The sequence below is a fragment of the Canis lupus genome, chromosome X (genome assembly GCF_003254725.2).
Source record: "Canis lupus dingo isolate Sandy chromosome X, ASM325472v2, whole genome shotgun sequence".
In the NCBI taxonomy this organism is placed as follows: domain Eukaryota; kingdom Metazoa; phylum Chordata; class Mammalia; order Carnivora; family Canidae; genus Canis; species Canis lupus.
This window is the reverse complement of record NC_064281.1, coordinates 30243282-30260337: the sequence shown is the minus strand read 5'-3', so window position 1 is coordinate 30260337 and position 17056 is coordinate 30243282. Positions and strand designations below refer to the sequence as shown.

The 17056-nt window shown below is 38.6% G+C and overlaps 1 long non-coding RNA gene across 1 annotated transcript; it reads left to right on the top strand.

Moving 5' to 3' along the window:
• Positions 1-6884: 6884 nt before the first annotated feature.
• LOC112655837 (uncharacterized) lies at positions 6885-15825 on the top strand. The gene is made up of 4 exons (XR_003133909.2): positions 6885-7891; positions 13580-13704; positions 14185-14293; positions 14472-15825. It is a non-coding gene; the product is annotated as an uncharacterized LOC112655837 (long non-coding RNA).
• The last annotated feature ends 1231 nt before the right edge of the window (positions 15826-17056 follow it).

Here is a 17056-nt window from a genome sequence, read left to right as displayed (position 1 = left end):
CTTACATGAAAATTACTAAACGACAGAAGCCAATTTATTTATTTTATTTGTATTTGTATTTGTTTAAGTAGGCTCCATGCCCAACATGGGGCTTGATCTCACAACCATGAGATCAAGAGTCGCATGCTCTACTGACTAAGCCAGCCAGGTGCCTCCAGAAACTAATTTAAAAAGGCTACATAACAATATGATTTCAACTCTATGACATTCTGGAACAGGCAAAACTATGAAAACAGTGAAAAAAATCAGTGACTACCAAGGTTTTGAAGGATCAATAGGTTGGGCATGGAGGGCTTTAAGGCAGTGATATTATTTTGCATGATACTAAAATGGTGGATATATATCATTATACATTTGTCAAACTCCTAATGTCCAACCTTAAGAGAGAACCCTAATGTAAACCATGGACTTTGAGTGATAATGATGAGTCAGTGTTGGTTCCTTGATTGTAACAATGTACCCCTCTGGTGCTGGATACTGGCTCTATTTGGAGATGGGGAAGGCGTATATGGGAATTCTCTTTACTTTTTCCTCAGCTTGCTGTTGCCCTAAACCTGCTTTAATATATATGTATATATTAAACATTGTGTTTAATATTTTATAAACCATGCACTTATATTCTTTTCTCATGGCATGAATTCACATACTATTTGGGTTTAAAATACTCTAATTTAAAGACATTACTTAACAAATATCCACATTAATATTTTACTCCAAAGATAACTATGTTCTTTGACTCTCATCTCAAATTCATGGGTCAGAAATCTTAGACCTAATACACACACACACACACACACACACACACACTACAAGCTTTATGGGAAATAAGTTTTCTAGGAAATGGAGGTAAACAGGTTTATTTTTGGATTTCTTAGGTCATTTAAGAATGCTCATTTGCTTCATGACTCTCCAAGGAGAGATGTGTTTCTAATCTGAGTGATTAATCCCTTAATCAGAAAGCTTTTTATATGCCAAGTGGTCAGAAAATAAATTCAAGAAAACCACATAAGGATAGGGAGACCAACTGTCCCAGTGCTGGATGGTTGCACAATCCTCTCATTTCTACCACTCATAGAAACTGCCCTTGTGAGTTTATTGGTTATGTCCCCATTGTTAAATCTAATTATTACTCAAGTCCTATTTCTTCTTGTATGTAGTATCTGACACTGTTGATCCCCTCCTTCCTAAAAATTTATTTGGCAATAAGGTCATTTGTTATTTTTATCCTACTACCTCACTCACTGCTGTTTCTGTTACTATGTTGGAAGTCTGTTACCTCTAAATGTTGAAAAGCCATGTAGCCTAGGTCCCAGGTCTGTTTTTTGCTCAGTTTATGTTTATTCTCTTGGAAATCTCACTTAATGTAACTTTAAATGCCTATCTATATCTGAAGATCCTCAAATGTGCATATGATTTCATCTTCATCATGTGGCAAAACAAGAATAGAATAGGAATTAAGAATTGAGAAATGTCAAGTTTCACAGTGTAAAATTTTGTGTTGCACATTCCTTTAAAATAGATACTGTAAATTGTATTTCTTATTACATATTATCTGTGATGTTTAATTTTTATGTGTCAACTTGGAGGGTGGTTTCAGATGAGATTAACATTTAAATAGGTGAACTTTGAGTAAGCAAATTGCTCTCTAATATGTGAATTAGTCTCATAGGTTCTGTTGAAGGCCTGAATTGTAGAAAAAGACTAGCCTCCCTGAGCAAGGGAGATTTCTCCACCTAGTTGCCTTCAGACTTTATCTGTACCATCCCCTATCCTGAGTCTGGGCCTGGTGGCTTACACCCCAGATTTGGACTTGCCACTGTCCATATTCACTTCATATTCATATCCAATTCCTTAAAATAAATATCTTTCTATTCATACATCCTTTTGGATCCATTTCTCTGGAGAACCCTGACTAATACACCATCCAAAGATTCAAAATAGAGCAAACAAACAAAAAAGAAGGAGGCTTACATTTATTTAATATTTCCTACTTAATTTTCAAAGCTCTGTTGATGTACTTTGAAGTAAGATGTCTTCTATGCAGCTGTGAGACCTCAGGCATACATCAAGAACAAAACATGAGCTCTTTTCTTTCACTGAAAACAGGCCCCACTTGAGGGTAAAAATATGTGCTCTACCAAAAAAAAAAAAGGGGGGGGGTGTGCAAAACATCAACGAATGTGCTTATTCTGAAGAACAAAGCTCTCTGAGTGCTGTGATATATAAGTGAGGAGAGAGTAATTTTAACCCACTTTGAGAATTCTGAACTTGGTAAAGATGTCTATTATTACCTTGGAGTCTTCAGTTTCTAGCTTTGGCTAACGAGTATGGAAACAAGAAGTTGCAGATATATTTATCTTGAAAAAAGTTTAGTTACTGTACCTTCTTAGGAGAATTTTCTAGTTTTAGTATGCAATATTCATTCCTGAGCATATTTGAGGTGTCAATATCTTTTGCAGAAGTGTAATACAGATAACAGACCTCTCAACAAGGATATGTAATCATTATACTCTTACTATCCAATAGGCTCTTCCTGTATTATTTCTCTTGGAACTCACACCACACTGAGACAGGTACCATTTTTCTCCCATTTACAAACGGTCAGTTAGAAAATTTATTAATGATCATTTGTTAATTCCACTGATATTTCAGTTGAGCAAGTAGGCTAAAAGCAGTTAGGTGAGTTGTCTAATGATACATTGCTGGTTAACAGTAAAGTTGAGATCAAAAGGCTGGCTAGTAACTAATATTGCTACAATTTGAGTGATTTATAGAAAACCATTACTGTGCCTTGTATTTTGCATTATAGTAGGCTTTCTCAACCAGGATTCCTTGAAAGAATAAAGCCTTACTGCCCTAAGGCATCCATTGTATTGTAGAGGAGGAAAAATAATTCCCTCTACTCTTCTGAGTTCTTGGTTGAGACACCTCCCCCTCGCCCTGTAATAAAAAGACAGATTAAGAGGAAGGAAACCGACTTTAATAAGATGAATACTTCCTGTATACCTGGGAAAGAACCTGGAGTAACTCTCTGAAATGGCCAAAGCCACAACTTTAAATACCTTCTTCAGCTCTTTTGGGGGGAGGCAGTTATGGTAGATTTTCAGACAAAGCACAGTAAGCAAGATTATGGTTGTTATGCAGAGTTAAGTCTTTATCTTCTCCATTGATAAGAGTTTCTAGAGATTTGAAGTTGCCCTTCTCTTTCAAGTACAGGTGGAAGACAACCTTATAAGTGGAGATTTCCCTTGTAAATGTAAATATCTCTGTAAAAGGGTAACTTTTACTCAATTTTCAGAACTTCTCCTGTATTTGCAGTTTTTTAAAAATACTCTGCTCAAAATTATTCCTATGCCAAAGAGATATATTTTAGGGTGGCAAATTCTGCTCCCCTTCAGTATATAATGGATAAGTTAGCGCCTGTTTGTCTAGAATGCTACTGGGTATATACTGTCTTTGAGAGAAATGATAAAATAGTTGCTGAAATAATTTTCTGTAGGCTTTAATTCTCTTAGGCAATCGTAGTTAAGAAAGGCTGTTGGATGATAACTCTGAGACTTTGAGAAAGAAAAGTAACACCTAAGAATCTTGCTAAAAATAGGGGTCCTAAGACCCACTTTTGAGATTCTGATTTTATTAGGTTTGACATGAGTCCTAGGAATTGGTATTTTAGACATCATCCCAGATCATTATAATGTAGGTGAACCTCTGTGTTTTTAATTTTTTGGCTTAAACAACAGAAAGTTAGTTTCTCACATTTCTGGCAGCTGGAAGTCCAGGATTAAGGTGTTAGCAGGTTTGGTTTCTTCCGAGGCCTCTCTCCTTGGACTGCAGATGGCCTCCTTTGTACTGTGTCCTCTCTCGGTCTCTCCTCTGTGTGCCTGGTGTCTCAGGGTGTGTCTAAACTTATCTCTCTCTTTTTTTTTTTAATTTATGATAGTCAGAGAGAGAGAGAGAGAGAGAGAGAGAGTCAACTTAATCACCTCTTTAAAGGCCTTATCTCCAAATACTGTCACCGTATGAGGTATCCAGAGTTAGGGCTTCAACATATGAATTTATAGGGGGACACAACGCAGTACCATAACACCTGGCTAACTCCCATTTGTCTTTTATGTCTCAATTTCTATCATTTCCTCAGGGGAGCTCTCATCCCCAGACTATGCTAAATCCTCTTGTTATTCTTTCCCATAGCCTACATTTTATTAGTAGCCCTAATCGTGATCACAATTAGGGTTATTGTGCTCGGTGCAGTCTCTTCCTCTGCTCCCAGCAACAAACTACATCGAAAGCTCCATGAAGACCGTGGCCAAGGCTGTTCACTACTGAGTCCCAGCACCTATGTCCTCGCCTGGACACAGTAGGCCCCCAAGTAGATACAGTATTGGATTAATGAAGGAAGGAATAAATGAACAAAAAGAACTGGGAAGGTACAGTACAGGGGCACTGCAGCACCCTCTCATTTCCCCTTAGCTAGTCTGGCCTCCCTTGTCAGATACTGAGGGCTTGGGTATGCTGGGAGGCTGACATTCCATCTCCTACACCTGGGCAGGGGAATCTAGAGTTTTCCAAAAATCCATATTATCATTGTCCCAGCCTCATAATGAATAATTGCCATTCCTCCTCCAGAAAAAAGTCATCCCCTGTAATCAACATAAAACCCGAAAGAAAGGAAACTCACATTATACCTCCTGTGTACCGACCAATTGTGTCTTATTTTCACAGCAGCTCTGCAAAGCAAATAAAATTCCTATCTTTATGGTAATGCAACTAAGTCTCAGAGAAGTTAAATCCCTGCCATGGTCATAATAAAAGGTCAAACTGAAATACGGACTCATGTACAGGTGGTTCCAAAGCCCTTGTTTTTTTCTCTAACATACCAAGCTTTGGTGGAGTTGAGTGGCACAGAGAGCCATCCTTAATTCTGAGTGCTGCTAGGAGTGCCCATGACTGCCTCCCTGATTGCCTCTCAAAGACTGAAGGTGTAGACAAGGAGAACCTCTTAAAAAGGGGAGAGGAAAAAAAGAGTATAAATAAACAAATGGGACCACATATACTTCCACTTATTCCTCAAACCCTTATTAAATACCTATATGAGGCACAGGGGCTAGAAAGAAAAAAGAAAGCTTTAAAATTTATTTTGAAATAATCTGATACACAGAAAAGTTGTAAAGACAATCCAGACAGAGATCCTATATACCCTTCACCCAGTCTTCCTTCATGTTAGTATCTTTTTTTTAAAGATTTTATTCATTTATTTGACAGAGAGGGAGAGAGGGTACAAGCATGGGGAGCAGCAGGCAGAGGGAGAGGGAGAAGCAGGCGCCCCACTGAGCAAGGAGCCGGACCCCAGGACCCTGGGAACATGACCTGAGCCTAAGACAGATGCTTATCTGAGCCGCTCAGGGCCGAGGTACATTTGTGAAAAACTAATTAACATTGGTACATCACTATTAACTAAACTACAAATTTCACCATTTCTTTCAGCAATTCTAATTGCATGTTGAGAAATTTTTTCTTAGAAGTTTCACACTCATAAAAAATGTTGTTTCAGAGGAAAAGACATTTTTTCTTGATTGAACACATAGAAATATATAATTTTAGTTTAGAGAGATACTAGGTTTAATTTTACTAACATGTATGTATCTGTGAGAAAATGACTCTATGTGAACTGTGAAATTGACAGCATATAATCTGAATGATATACTATATAAAAAAAATGGTGATGATGAGGGATGGATGCAGAAAAATTTTCACCTGTAGCCAAGAAGGCTGATCTATAGCCTGCAGTGTCAATAAGTATTAAATACACGCAGGTGGCCACATCCTTAAAGGATCTCAAGGCTGCCTTTAAATCTCACTGGTAGTTAATATTGAACTGAATGATAATCACCAGAGAAATCTTGTGAAAGTAGTTTTACAATTAGAAATCCAAAGAAGACATTTATGATCTAATATTCCCTGCATGGGGACACCTGAGTGGCTCAGTGGTTGAGCATCTTCCTTAGGCTCAGGTTGTGATCCCGGGGTCCTGGGATCAAGTCCCGCATCGGCCTTCCCTCAAGGAGCCTGCTTCTCCCTCTGCCTATGTCCTGCCTCTCTCTCTGTGTCTCTCATAAACAGATAAAAATCTTAAAAAAAATAATACCCCCTGCATGTCTTCCCCCCTTGAACACTAAGCATATAACCACCAGCTTCATGCAGCAAAAAGTGCAGCTTTTTCTGCCCATAAATCCTGTCCCCATGCTACTTAAATAAACTTACTAAGCTGCACCATACGTCTCCAGAATTCTTTCTTGGCCACTGCACTCCACAACTCTGCAACAGTGAGGTTCATGAGTTGGACCTTCTAACTTGTCTCCCCTGAACAGATGTCTCCAGATGATGTGATTACAATAACATCATTGATAACAACAAAAACAATATCTGTTATCTTTTGAGAACATAGCCTATGCCAGCTATAGCTCTTTTTATTTTACATTATTTCATTATTTTTCCAACTTTATTGAGATGTGACAAATGAGATAGACAAAAATTGTATATATTTAGGTTGTACAATATGATTTTTTAACATGCACAATGTGATGATTTTCTATCTATATATCTATATACCTATATACACATCATGAAATGATCACCACAATCAAGTTAATTGTGATATCATGACTTGTAATAAGAAATACATATATGGTCCTCCACCCTGTTCCTGGCACAGAGCTCCGCAAATCCTTGGAATTTCCTGTGGTAAGAGTGACAAAGGTATCTTTTGTTATGTTCATGAGTTGGCTAGTGGAAAGCCCTTGGGTAACCTAAGGATGGGAGCTGGTTGCCAGGGGAACCAACCCTGTGATTGGAAGGTTAGAACTTTTAGTGCCTGGCTACACCCCTGCTACCTCCAGCCCTCAGTTCCCTAGTCAGGGGAACCTCAGATTTATAGTCAGTGTGTCAGAAGGATGAGTCAGAAGCACTGTACTTATGATTGGATCTGAAGAGGGAGCGCACTGTTATGGGTCTGAGCCTTTAACCTGTGAGATCTATCTGATGGTATCTCTAGTTGTATAGTGTCAGAATTGACACGCCTTATAGAACAGATAATACATGTCCCCTTGTAAAGATCAAGGATTTCCTTGGAGTCTTCCAGTTCAATAGATAACATCTAAGGAGTGATGGGGTGGGGTTGTCATGAATATTTTCCCAGACCTGTGACTCATCAAGAGCCCTGGGTCCAGGGCATAAGTGACTTATGGGGGACACCTAAACACTCGTTTTTGTTCCTGGATTACTAAGAAGACATGTACACCAGACCACTGTCTTCAGTAAAAACCCTAAGCCCCAAGCAAAGACAAATGCACTCTTCTTTCCTTTCTTAGTATCCCAGATACTACACTCTGCATATCTAAACTCTGCTCTCACTTCTTCTTGGCTTGTGCTTGATTTCTTTCCTGCACGAAGCCAAGAACCCTCTTGACTGGTGGAGATTTTAGTATTAGAATGAGGTAAAGGTGGTCATTGGTCATTCTAGAGGTCACTCCATGGTTATTAGAATGAGGTAAAGGTGGTCATCAGTCATTCTAGAGGTCACTCCATGGTGAATCTGCATAGGTACAAGTCAGGGGGTAAGCTCAAACTGGTCTGGGTGGTCCCAGCCGGCTAGAGGTCTTGTCAGGGCAGTCGCTATTTGCTCAAGGGGGCAGTTTCACTTTCCATTTGCCTGAGTTGGAAGATAAACTGGAAAGAAGAGCTTAAGGAAAATATGGGACAAAGGTCAGTGAGTACAAGCAAGTGGACAGTAAAGGTCAGGTCTTGCGGCTTAGCTGGTGACAAAAGTAAAGAAGAAAGAAGACACATTGGAGGGAAGGACTGAGTTTTTCCGAGTATTTGACTGGTGGTAATGGTGAGTGGTGAGTTTCTCTAACTCATAATAATTATGTACATCCTTCATCTCACATTGTTATCATTTTGTTTGGGTATGGTGAGAACACTTAAACTCTACTGGCTTAGCAAATTTCAAGTATATGATACAGTGTAATTAACCATAATCACCATGTTGTACATCCCCAGAATTTATTCATTTTATAAATGAAAGTTTATATACCGTTTGACCAACATCTCCCCATTTCTCCCACCCCTCAGTCCCTTGCAACCACCATTCTACTCTAGTTCTATGATGTTGACTTTTTTTCGATTCTACATATATGTGAGATCATACACTATTTGTCTTTCTGTGTCTGGTTTATTTTGCAGCTCCTGTTCTAAGTGTTTTACATGTCTTCATTTAGTCCTCAAAATGCTTATCTATGCAAAATAACATTAAAGTTGAAAAAATTAATATTCTTGAGGAAATGGCAACTGGTGGGTGGAAGGCAGGATAAATATTTTGCTCAGTGTTCAGTGGGTTGTGATGTTGGCTGGTGCTGGACTTTGTTGATATCAAAGAATGAGAGAGCAGGAAGGTATCTTTGAAATATCTTCTTCATCTCCTGATTTACAGGTGAATGAACTAATTTCCAGAGGTGACAGGTAAGTCACAAATGGTCACATAAAATTTCTGAAACACAGGGCTCAATTCTGGCACATTGTCATACCTTTTACATAATTTATAGTTTCTCTCATTTCATTTATACAACCAAAGGGCAAGAAACAAATAGATCAATGGAATAGAAAGGAGAGCTTAGAACGGGACCTGTGTGACAAAATATGAAATATGATAAGTGGTCCACAGAAACATTGGGGGTCTCTGATGCTCTTTCACGAGGTCTGTAAGATCAGAAGCATTTCTAAACGAATTACAAATTAATAATTATTTTTCATTTTAAGTTATAATAGTTCAAATATTTTGAAAAATATTGTAATAATTTATTTGAGAGAGAGCGAAAGAGCACATGCATACATAAGCAAAGGAGGGGCGGAGAGAGAGGAAGAAGCAGACACCCTGCTGAGTGCAGAGTGCAATGCAGGGCTTGATCCCAGGACCCCAAGATCACAACCTGAGATGAAGGCAGAGGATTAATCAACTGAGCCACCCAGGCACCCCAACAGTAAAAATATTGATAGATATAACCCATATAAGCAAATGATTTTTAGTTCCCATTAAAAGATATAAAGGTTTGCTGAGACCAAACATTTTGAGAACCACTGGATTAGTGACAAATTGCTTAGTTTGGGGAGAACTGATTAATTTTTAAGAAGAAGTAAAGCTAGACACTACATAATTTACAAAAGAAAACATATGCAAGCACATATCACTGCTATGTATTTTATAAGTACATCCAAGATGTTGAACAAACTAGAGTGAATATATATTTATAGGAGGAAAATGAAAACAGGGTTTGGGTCTTAAAGTAGGTAAAGAAAAGGAAATTGCTGACATGGACAAATGAGAGTATAGTCTTCCATATTCTAAGTGTGTTAGTAATTATACTTTGTGCAACTGAAGTTGCAATAAAACAGTAGCAAAACAAAATCAAAGAAGTCATGCTTTTATTGTGTTGACTCGTGTTGTTGTTTCTTTTTTTTTTTTTTAAGGTTTTTTATTTATTCATTTGGGAGAGACAGAGAGAGAGGCAGAGAGAGCCCCAGCAGGGTGAGACACAGAGACAGAGGGAGAGGGAGAAATAAACATGCCTCCCCCCATGGGCTGAACTAGGAGCCCGATGTGGGGCTCAATTCCACAACCTGAAGATCACGATCTGAGCAGAAGGCAGATGCTTAACCAACTGACTGAGCCACCCAGGTGCCCTTCAAATCATGTGGTTTTAACTTCCCTTGTGACAAATGTCAGAGAATATTAGAAGACAAGACTCTAGTGTAAAAGTTACAAATCTGGCTATGAAAATGTCTTACAAATGAAGATGTTTAAATATTTATAGGTAAATATTTATGACCTGAAGATTAGTTAGTGATTCACCTACCTATGAAAAACCTCACTTAGCCCCTCTTAATTTGCCAACAATCTGATGGTGAGGATATCTACTGTGCATAATGATATCATTAAAACTCTCTTCTTATCCACCAATAAAAAAAGACACCTCTAACTCTTTACTAAGATCAAACATCATTTTGTTTTCATACTAAGAAAAATATTTTAAAAAAAAGATTTATTTATTTATTTGAAAGAGAGTGTGTGTGTGTGTGAGCAGGGGGAGGGGCAGAGAGAGAAGGAGAGAATCTCAAGCAGACTCCTGGCTGAGCTGCTTATGGGGCTCAATCTCATGATCCTGAGATCATGATCTGAGCTGAAACCAAGAGTTTTTTGTTTTGTTTTGTTTTTTGTTTTTTTGTTTTTTGTTTTTAATTTTTTATTTATTTATGATAGTCACAGAGAGAGAGAGAGAGAGGCAGAGACACAGGCAGAGGGAGAAGCAGGCTCCATGTACCGGGAGCCCGATGTGGGATTCGATCCTGGGTCTCCAGGATCGCGCCCTGGGCCAAAGGCAGGCGCCAAACTGCTGCGCCACCCAGGGATCCCCTGAAACCAAGAGTTGGATGTTCAACTTACTGAGCCACCCAGGTGGCCCCATACTGAGATAAAAATTAATTAAGAGCTATATAAAGCAGAATAAAAATAAGAATGAAAATTTAGAGATATGGGCACCTGGGTGGCTCAGTGGTTGAACATCTGCCTTTGGCTCAGGTTGTGATCCCAGGGTCCTGGGATTGAGTCTCACATAGAGCTCCCTGTAGGGAGCCTGCTTCTCCCTCTGCCTATGTCTCTGCCTCTCTCTCTGTGTCTCTCATGAATAAATCAATAATTTAATTTAACTTTTTTTTTAAAAAAGAGAAAATTCAGAGGTAAAACAGGACTATACTATAGTAAGTATTAGTATTAGAAAGTTAAGGTTGTCCTATATTTTTGATCCTTGGAATATTAATAAAATACTTTCCTTAAAATTTTAGGATTCAGGGATCCCTGGGTGGCGCAGCGGTTTGGCGCCTGCCTTTGGCCCAGGGCGCGATCCTGGAGACCCGGGATCGAATCCCATATCAGGCTCCCGATGCATGGAGCCTGCTTCTCCCTCTGCCTGTGTCTCTGCCTCTCTCTCTCTCTCTGTGACTATCATAAGTAAATAAATAAAAATTAAAAAAAAAAATTTTAGGATTCAGTTTTGTCTAAAAAGGAAGGAGCTAGCAAAGGCTAACTCCTTCCACCTGACCCTAAACATTGTGGCCTCAGAAATACACTAATGATATGCAAAGTAGAGGTTGCAAAAGATCTACTGGAGTACAGAAGGAAAATCATAAAACTCTACTTGTATCAAGTTTTTATCTCATTCTTTTACATTTCTATAGGAATTTTTATGATTCATATGCTTTATTATATGTGTATGCATATAAATGTATATAGAGATGAAAATATATTAAAGGGAGTGTTCAAACATTTTTAACCGATGAGATAAATAATTTTTAAAGTTTACGGGGCACTTAGCAGGGTGTTTATGTTCTTATCATTGTAGAATTTCATTTAGGGCATAGCTGGGTGCAATTAGGTCAGCAATTCCAATTCACCTGCTCAATTCCATCTTAGCTCTGCTCCAGTGCATGAGAACACGGCTGAATAACGATCCCGGGTAAAAATGCTTGTTCTAATCCTTGTAGCAAAAGTCAGAAAGTATAGTTTCAAGGCCTGATAGCACTCAGCTTTTCTTATGGATCTTAATGTGGTTCTTAAAGAAATCTTCTGTCATCTTTCCATGTTACACCTCTGTTTCTACCCCATCCTAGATTCATTTTAAAAAATATTTCCAGTGATGTCACAGTCACAGCCTTTATGTATGATTTTCATCTTTTTCTATTTTGTTTTTCACAGCATTACTGATATACAAAAACCACACATATTCAATGTGCGCGATTTGATGGGTTTGGACATATACATATGGTCATGATAGCATCACAACAATGGAGACAACTGAAATGCTTCTGTTTTTAATTTCAAAGAAGTTCCATATTTGTGGAAAGTATGCAAATTAGAGAGAAAGGAGAGCAAAATTAATAAATAGTAAAATTAGAAAGCACTGACTGAGAAAAGAGGCATAGGTGTCCATTTAGGAATTAAAATAACTATTCCTGGGCAGCCTGGGTGGCTCAGAGGTTTAGCGCCGCCTTTAGCCCCGGGGGTGTGGTCTCGAGACCCAGGATCAAGCCCCATGTCAGGCTCCCTGCATGGAGCCTGCTTCTCCCTCTGCCTGTGTCTCTGCCTCTCTCTCTGACTCTCTCTCTCTCTCTCTCTCTCTCTGTCTCTCTCTGTCTCTCATGAGTGAATAAATAAAATCTTTTAAAAAAATAACTATTCCTAAATGACCTGGACATTCAACTAATATATGGAATATAGCCTCGGAAAAGATCTAAGGCTAATTCCTTTTTTGTTTTCTAAGATTTTATTTATTTATTCATGAGAGACACAGAGAGAGGCAGAGACATAGGCAGAGGGAGAAGCAGACCCCCTGAGGGGAGCCTGAAACAGGTCTTGATCCCAGGACTCCCAGGATCACTCCTGAACCAAAGGCAAATGCTCAGCCACTGACTGAGCCACCCAGGCATCCCAGCTAATTCCTTTTTTAAGAGCACATGACATAACTTTCCATTTCAAATTAATGGGGAGGTGTCTGCATCTACTCACGAAAATCCTGAGATACCGCTAAATTACTTTCTACAAGTCACAGATACAGACACTAAGTTTTCCTTTTGTTATGTATGAGACATTTCCTTCTCTGTCAAGAACTATCATCAATTCAGGCTAAAACCAAGAGAATGCCAATCAAGATACATTATGAAGATAATAAGACCCAAATTAGAGAAATTTATAGTTGTCCTAACAAAAATGTGATAGGTTTGTTATTTTCAATGGAGTGCTTCACTATGTGTATTGACTTGATATAGCCTGGAACATCTCTGTACCTTCCTAAGAACTTTAGATTGTAAGCACCTCAGGGACAGAGAGTAGGGTTTATTAGATTTTATCCCCCCAGCGCCTAACACAGGGCTAGAGTATTACCAACAACAGCTAAACACTTAATAAATCTACAAGTTGAAAGAAAGGAAGGGAAGGAAGGAGCAAAGACCATTACTACTGGAAAAAAATGGTCACGTAAGACACAAGTATATATCGCAAAATTATAGCTGGATCCAGGGAGATGCTCAGACTAGTACGAAACTCTCATAGGTCTTTTCTGGCAGAATCACGGAGATGCTGATGAATTGTCTGGTCAGTGGTTCTTTAACCCAGTTGAACTTTAGGGCCACGTAAGGAGCTTATACTTACACCTAGGTCCCACCCCGGACCATTTATATCCTAATTCTGGGATTGGGGACCAGGTGTTGGCGGTTATCAAAGATCCCTAGGTGAGTCTACTGTGCAGCCAGGTTTGAGGACGCAGACTTCCAAAACTTCCAGAAATGTTTTGCTTAAATTTCACTCTTTTACTTTCTCATGGGTGCTCTTATCGGATGTAATTCTCCTTTCAGCAATCAGCAGTGTTCGTGTTATTTTACTCTGCTTTCACTGATATGTCATTTGGGAAGGTCTTGTTCATCTTTATGTTCTTGTTTCAAATGCTGTCTGATTTTTCCTCATCATCTGTTTTAGAACAAGAATTTCCTGTGCTCTATCCTGTGGCAGAGTCACATGTTGGCACTACAAAGCAGTCATCTGAAGGGTAATAAATATGCACGACGGAAGAAACGAAGTCATTTTCATCAGGACTCCAAAATGTTAAGTAAATCTTTCTTTTGCTTCTGATACTGGGGGAAGAGGCTGTCCTGTTAAGGTCCATCAGAGAATTTTCCCTGAGCCTGCAGTTTGAGAATTTGAAGATCTAAAGAGTGGCATTCCCCCTTGCACATTATAATTTGTCTTTTGCCATATAAGAATTACTTTGATTTCACTTTGCTAAATGGAGGCCTGTATCAAAATTGAAACCTCTGTGTTTTGGAAGGGTGCACATGGCAATTCTGAGAGTATCAGTGGATACGTTTTAAATAAACTTCTTAGTCTGAAGTACCGGTGGGTGGCCAGATTAAAATTTCCTTCCATTATAAACAAAGTATCCATGGACTGAATTTGAAATATAGGAAAAATAATTCTAATCCTCACAAACACAAATTTCAATTCCAAAGTGAATTTTCCATCAATAAATACTAGACGGTATAATTTTATATCTTTATCTAGAAATGCCTTTTTTTCTTTTGCAGAGTTACCTTTTGCCTTATAAGTATTGTTTGTTTGAAATTATCATTGAACAATAACAATTATGGGAAGACATTTGCTGTATGTAATGGTTTCTATCAGAAGATTTTACAGGTAGGTTTTCAACCTCATTAGAACTAATGCCCCAATTTAAAAACACATATTTTATCACCCTAAAATTCTTAGGTAATTTAATCTGGCTTCCACATAATTGTGTATGTGTTAGTACCCTAAGTGTAATGTCAAAAGAAAAATAAATTCATAATAAAAATATTATGCTTTCTTCCCTCAGAACAACCAGACTGGAAGACCTAATGACTATAGTCAGTCAGATGAATGTTCTTACACTGAGAATCACTGCGAATACAAATACTGCCTGAAACAATAGTGCTGTGGGAGTGAGTTCATAATGATTGGTGTATTCTCAGATTATATAATTCTTTGAATTTGGATTTGTACCTGCAAGAATATTCAGAGAGATCATTGAGATTTTTGTAGAGTATGTGGGAAGCTTTTGTTGTGTGGGTCAGCCCAACATGCAATGTGGATGAGTCCTCCTCCTAAATGCCAAGTGTGCTGATCTTTCTGGCAACAACAATGTCATTCAACATTTCCCAAACACCTCTTCAAGGTGAGACCACTACCACTGGAAATCAGGTATACAGCCTTCTCCTTGGTTTCAAATGGACAAACTCTGGTCAACTCAAGGGTGAATTAGGTTTAAAAACTGAACAAGAAAATAGCTTAAATTTGCTATGGTTTACTTTAAATACAGGGGACTCTTCAACATGCAGGTTTCTCTTGCTCTCTTACTGCCTTTACTTAAGTTTGTATCACATGTCCCTAAATCCAGTGACATTTCTAGCTGAGTATTCCTTCTTGCCCATTACACTTGCACTTCATTCATGAGTTCCATTTCTTCTTTGGTCTGTGTTAAATCCCGGATCTCCCATTTCTTTGCTGTGCAGTTTGGGCATATTACATAACCTTTTGAACCTCAGTTTCTTCATTCACAGAGATAATAGCAGTACTCGTCTCAGGATTGTTATGAAGATAAACATGACAAAAAGGCTTCCCAGAGTACAACCCAAAAGAATAGTGACAACAGACTTTCAGTTGCCCCCTCGGCAGAGAAAGCTAACATCTGAGAGATGGCTTCCATTTAGAGTAGTCAAATGGGCAGGGTAAACTATCTCCAGTACATAGGCATGCATGGAAAGATGAATAAAAAATTATCAGAACACAGAAAGGCACTAATATACTATGAATAGTTAATGACATGCATCAGTTTGAGATAATCTACAAAAGTAATGGACTTGCCAGTAGAACATTAATGGCTCCAATTCTTTGGTCAAAATAGTGTCTTCCTCAGAGAGAGTTTGGATGATCATTGCCCAAGGTTGTCTCTCTTTGCTTTACACATCCATTGCTGACCTGCTACGCCTCTAATTAACATATATTCTGTTTATTATGTGTCTTTGAGTAACATTCAGAGGACTATTATTTTTTCCTTTACATTCAAGGAGCACTCTCTCAGCTTCTCCCTATAAACTGGCTACATGGGCAGCCCGGGTGGCTCAGCGGTTTAGCGCCACCTTCAGGCCAGGGCCTGATCCTGGAGACCCGTGGTTCCTGCATGGAGCCTGCTTCTCCCTCTGCCTGTGTCTCTGCCTCTCTCTCTCTCTCTCTCTCTCTCTGTGTGTATGTCTCTCATGAATAAATAAATAAAATCTTTAAAAAAATAAAACTTTAAACTGGTTACAGATATTATTGCCTGGTTATTTACAGGAGTAAACAGGACTTTAATATCCTAATATTGAACCTCATTCATTTATTCATTCAATCAAATTTTATTAATCATCTAACAATAACTCTTATTTCTCCAAGTGATGCTTCCTGGATGAGGCTGTTGCTATTGGTTTGGGAATCAAGCTTTTAAAAGCTGCTGTACTGTGACCTGCGGGTAGGATGGTAAGTGATAAGCATCTCATTATTCAAGAGCCTCTTAGATGCAATCAGAGTACTTGTGATTTTAACACTGTATTAAAAGAGACTCAGTATGGCTATTTCAAGATGAAATATCACATCACGAAGCCAGTAAGCCAGTTGAAAAAGAGTTAGCAAAAGCTTCTCTGAGGGGTTGACTTTGAGTAAGCTGATCAAGTAAGAGGAAGAAATTGGTGAGGAGGGTACTCTCAGAGACCTAAGTAGTGAGCCTGACATTGAGGAAGGATAAAAGTTTAAGAATGGTATAGCTTCACACATACCATCATGCATATGGTAAAGGCACACCTTTTGGAAGGACTGATTGAGCTAGATGTTAAATCAAGTCCAGCAGAAATTAGATCTGACCAGGTGGAAGGCAAACACCAGAGTATGAGGACAAAACAAAATCAGAGTTGCCAGGAATTTAAAAGGAAAAAAGGTAACCAAATCACAAGCCGATAAGGTGGTTCCAGATGAATTTGTGTGAACGGTATTTGTTAGGGTGCATTCAGGTATTTGCTCAACATATTTAGGTCTCCAGCACTCAAAAATGCCATTCTAAGCTTTTAACATCTGACAACTTCAACTGAGAATGTTTGCCTCGTGGATCTCTGTGGGGGAAAACACAGCCAGCATAAAAATCCAAACATGATCTTTGACGTTTTGTTACCTGACAAATACAAGATTCTAATTTGTTTTGGCAAACACAGGGAACTTTGGATTTCTGTTTAGATACTTTGGATTAACCAGGAGACTAGCGAGAAGGAAAACAATGGTGTCATGTTGTGGATTAGAATGTATGCCAAACCAAGATAACAAAAATAAACCGCCTTCTACAATATACCACCACCCCTGGGTATTAAATGGGAACTGTAATTGTACTGAAACATG